General features: G+C 41.5%; 1 protein-coding gene across 1 annotated transcript in view; it reads left to right on the plus strand.

Moving 5' to 3' along the window:
• Positions 1–5,428, plus strand: part of RNMT (RNA guanine-7 methyltransferase) — a 27,276-nt gene that overhangs the window by 21,526 nt on the left and 322 nt on the right. The gene's annotated exons all lie outside the window — the stretch shown is intronic.

Below are 5,428 nucleotides of genomic sequence, written 5' to 3' on the forward strand. Positions count from 1 at the left end.
TGGAAGCCAGTGCAGGGATTGGCAGAGGGGGGATGCAGACACTGAGCGGTTGGTAAGGTGAATGAGTCTGGCAGCTGCATTCATGATAGACTGAAGGGGGGATATCCTGTGTAGTGGAAGGCCAATGAGGAGGGAGTTACAATAGTCAAGACGAGAGATAACAAGGGAGTGTATGAGTAGTTTTGCGGTGTCATTGGTGAGGAAGGGGCGTATTTTTGAGATGTTACGAAGGTGAAGGCGGCAGGATTTGGATAGCGATTGGATGTGGGGAAGAAAGGTGAGGTCCGAGTCAAGGATGACACCTAGGACCTTGGCATGAGGGGAGGGTTGGATAGTTGTGTCATCAATCACAACTGAAATGTTGGGGGAAGGTGCACGGGGTGAAGGAAATATCATGAGCTCAGTTTTTGAAAGGTTGAGTTTTAAGAAATGTTGTGACATCCAGACTGATATGTCATTTTAGTAGATTAGTGATTAGTAGATTAGATCCCATATGTCGAGAGTATGCTTAGTCAAAGGGGACATACCACTTTCCAAATAGCGAGTTTTTGGTGGTATCCAACATACATTCTACAGACATTGTCCTGATAGTGAGTTTTCTAGTGATGCCCAAAATTTAGTTTTAGTGTGATAGTGCCAATCTAACATTCTATTAAGTGCCACTGCTTGATAATAGCCAATTATTGAGTTTGATCGGATAAAAAATAAAATACATTTTAAAAAATGGCTCCAGTGATGGACAGCTAGCTTGTATTGAGATTGTAGTCCATCACCGGAGCAAGCTTGGAGCGGTGGAAGTAAAAAAGAAAACCAAAGTGTGGTGTGCAATATAGTGAAATGGAAAGTGTAAAATTATACAGCAATCAATGCAGAATGGCACCGGCTATAGAGGACTACAAATCCAAGCAATAGTAGGTTATACAGCGCAATGCAGAATATCAGCTATAGAGGACTAAAAATCCCAGCAATAGTACATAATAGCTGGCGGTATTCTGCATTGCGCTGTATAATGTACTATCGCTGGGTTTTGTAGTCCTCTATAGCTGGCGGTATTCTGCATTGCGCTGTATAATGTACTATTGCTGGGATTTGTAGTCCTCTTTACAGCGCAATGCAGAATACCACCAGCTATATAGGAATACAACAAATGCCAGCAATACATTATACATACAGTGTATAATGTATTCCTCTATAGCTGATGGTACATTGTGCTGTATAATATACAACACAATGTACCATCAGCTATAGAGGAATACAAATCCCAGCAATACATTATAGAGCACCGTGTGTGGAAAGTGCAGGCTTACCTGAGCAGTCTTCCAGGAACTTGCTTCTGAGATCGGGCCTGTCTATCGGCTGCTGTCGTCCCCCCCACACCTGCTCCTCCTTACTTCTTCTCCCCGTGTCCCTGTGCCAATCGTGGATGTGGTCAGGCGGGGAGGAGGTGTGGATTCGGGCAGGTGGATCTGGCAGCGGCGAGCGTGAGGAGGTGCAGCGGCTAACTAATTGGAAGACGATTAATTGATGATTGAAAAAGTTGTCAACGTTTTCAATCGATTTATAATCGCTTTAGTCGATTAGTTGTTGCAGCCCTACACAAAAGGACAAGGTACTAGAATTAGTCTCTCACCTTGGTGTACACACACACACACACACACAGGTCACACACACACACTAGGAGGGTTTTTTTTTCCCAACCAGAATTTGGTTGTTAATTGGTGCAAAATCCAACTTTGGAGGATTTATTTTTCTCAGTTTTTTCATGGAATCACTTCAAGAAATTACCTCCACCAAAGCTAGAAACAAGCCACAGACACACAAATATTTATCAAATTGTGTCTGCCCTCTGTGTTTTCAGTCCTTTTTTTTTTTTTTCTGAACCGGTTTAAAATGCTTTGTGACCCTATTAAATCTTACTCCTTACCCATTGTGCTTACTGTTCCCCATTTGGCCAACTCCCTTTTTCATGGATTTGCTGCCTATGACCAGTGGGCGTTTTTACTGGTTGATCAGCATTGTGACAGAGCAGTAAAAGATAGATAAATAATGAAACTGTAAAATGGTCTATGCACCTTGCCAGTTCCTTGTATTAGCGGTAACTTCATTGACTGCATGTTGTTGAATTGTTTAGATGGATGTTCCTAATATTGCAGGTGTATTATCATATATAAGCATGAGGCTGCACAAGTGATTAAATAGTTTTTGCTACCAAGAGCTTTTAACCAATTTGTTGGCAGTCTGCTAATGTGCATCACATTAACATCAATATAATGCTGATGCAATTATTGTCAAGAAACAGTTAAGAGTTTTAAATGTTTGAAGTTCTAACCTTGTACTTGGTAGAATCTCCTGGCTATGTCGTACTTTAATACATTGTAGTGTGACATTTGATAGAACACCGGGTTGTGTAGGTCTTGTTAAAGTGCTGGCTGGATATATTGCTGCATATTTTTCTTTCCAGCTTTTTATAGGAAACATTATCCTGCTGTCCTTTTTATCCTTCATATAGTAGATGTAATTAATCATGTTTGTTTCACTTGTTCATTTATTCTTTTCTATTCTGCTGTACAAGCTCAGGTTCAGCTTGGGCTTTGGGTATCTGTTTAAAACTATAGCTTCCAGTGGGATTTTGGCAACCACATGTCTAACCTTGGTAATTTTTCTTTTGTTCTCTTCAGTGGGGTTTTGCATTCTCATTCAAGCCTGTGAGAATGTAAAAGCCGCTAGAAGTAGGTCATGTGACGGTCAGATGGTCAACTGCAATTGTCAATGAATTGCGAATGATCTCGGCAGCATCCCAAAGTGATGCCATCAATACTAGCTTAAAACCCGTCGACACAGGCCCTAAAAAAAGCCATTGCAGCATGGGAAAATAAAATTACAACAAGCATTTGTTGATTGCTTCTGGATATATTTCTGCTTTGAACATCATGATTTTTATTCCAATACATTTTTTTTGTGGTCCTCTTCTTGACCCTATTAGGCCCCGTTCATATGTAGCGACTTATCGCGCGATTTCTGCCGCGATATCGCGCATTTTTGCCGCGCGATATCGTGAGAAGTCACTGGCCAATGCTATTCAATGGAGCTGTCTTAACTCCATGTCGCTCGTCGCGGTTGCAAGTCGCTTCTACCGGACCCTTTGTTCGGCGGATTTTGCGCGATTTTGCTTTTTTTCTATGGAGCCCGACTGAGAAGGTCGCGCTACTGTCGTTGGAACGTCGCCCCGAAAGTCGCGCTATCCCGGCCGCTGCAGAGATATGTCGCTACATGTGAACGGGGTCTTAAGGAGTGTGACACAGTCTCTCTTGGTATTTCCTTATGCAATATCTATCAAACCTCAAATATTAACATCCCAGTAGTTTTAAGTCTGTTCCAAATGACAGTGGATATAAAAAGACTACACACCCTTGTAAAAATACCAGGTTTTTAAGATGTAAAAATAATCTGACCAAGATAAATTACTTTTTCCACCTTTAATGTGACTTCTAATAAACTTCTATAATAATCTGTAAAATTCTATTAAAATACAAACTGAAATTGTTTAGTGGGGACAAAAAGTGACTGCATAAGTGTACACACCCTCCTATAATTGGGGATGTGGCTGTGTTCAGAATTAACCAATCACATTCAAAACACAGTACATACTGCTATTTCAAAGTGTATACCTTTAGGGAGCAAAAATAAAAGATCAAAGACTAAACCAATATGGTTTAATAAAACTGTAAAACAACACGTCAAGGACAAGAGAGAACTGATGTTAAATAGTAGTCGGTACAGGCATTTTGACTGCCTCAAATGTGTCTGCTGTACACATTTCAGGTGCGGTAAATTGGCAGGTGGACCTCCATAGTTGTCAGCGTCTGCAGCCTCAAGCATGGACCCTTTGTCGCATGTGGGAGACACTGGATATGGACCTCTTGTTATTCAGCCCAACCACAAACTGGGCAGTGGATGCTTTGGTGACCCGTGGAATCTGTTCATCTTGATCTACACTTTCCTTCCTCCTGAAACTTTTGCCTTTATTCCTTCAAGGGATTGAGACTGAGGGTATTTTGGTGATGCTCCTTGCTCCAAAACTGACCCAAGAGACCGTGGTAGGCAGACATGGTCACATTTCTGCAAGACTTAGTGGGCAGATCGCCACATCTCCTGTCTCAGGGGCTGGCATTCCACCCTGCCTCAGTCGCTGGCTATAACCGCGTGAAAGCTCTGGTCCTGAAGGACAAAGGCCTTTGGGACACTGTTATTTCTACACTTTTAAAGGCCAGGAAGTTGACCTCCCACAAGGTCTACCATTGTATTGTCCATGCAAGGTTTATTTTGCCTGGTGCGAAGCAAGGATGTTTTATTGCAGGAAATAATTTGTGTGACTCATCTTATCTTCAGTCTGACCTAGACCAGTGCTTGGATTTGGATTGATCACATTGTCCCCCCTGTACGCACTCCGCTGTCTATTTGGAACCTCAACTTAGTCCTGACCATTGAACCTCTCGGCTGTATCCCTCTGATCCTACTCGCTTGCCTTCCTCAATGTCATGCCAGACATATTTCTGAATTGGTGACCTTGATGTGTAAAGAGCCTTTTCTGATTATTCACAAGCATAAGGTACTGCTGAGGCCCTCCTTTCTTCCTACGGTTGTCTCTTCCTAAACTGACCCTTTGGTGACGAAAGCTTAATTTTTATGTTTTGGACTTTTTTTATCAGAAATAATATGGTAGAAAACACAAAGATGAATTTATCAAAACTGGAGCAGACAAAATCTAGAGCAGATTTGCACTGCAACCAATCAGCTTCTCTATCTCATTTTCAAATCTTACCTGAGCAAACTGAACTGCTGATTGATTGCCATAGGCAACTGCTCCAGATTTTATCTGCTCCAGGTCTGATAAATTCCCACCTAAGTTGCTACATATGGGGACAATGAAGATCTGATTTTGGGACTCCACTTGGTGCCCTGTGGGATTTAGAGTTTCCAGTTTGCATGCATAATCAAAGTAGAGAGAGCAAATAGAGAACGGTCTGAGCTAAATTATTTTCTAGTGGTCCTGTCCTAATAGATGAAAATATTGAATCCTCTTGTGGAGCTAGTTCTTGTGTAATAATTGGAATAGTCTGTCATTTCCCCCACCCCATTTATTATGCTCGCTTGCTTTAGTCGGATATTGGTTTGTTGAAAATCTAGACTTTTAAGGGCATGTCACGGCAAATATCACCTTTCCAACAGAAGCAGCCTAAGCTGTAATAGCTGCATTTAATTAAACTCCTGGCTGTAGATTAAAGCTTGTTTTGTAGTACATGCTGTCTCCTAAGCAAATACGATTCTCCCTAGTAGAAAATAATCATTGCTTGCTCTCTTGTCTCATGCAGATTGAAGTTCTGCGTAGTCTGTGAAAAAAAAGCAGCACAGTTTCCTATGATTTATG

Source organism: Nanorana parkeri, unplaced genomic scaffold (genome assembly GCF_000935625.1).
Source record: "Nanorana parkeri isolate BGI_ZX_2015 unplaced genomic scaffold, ASM93562v1 scaffold255, whole genome shotgun sequence".
Lineage (NCBI taxonomy): Eukaryota > Metazoa > Chordata > Amphibia > Anura > Dicroglossidae > Nanorana > Nanorana parkeri.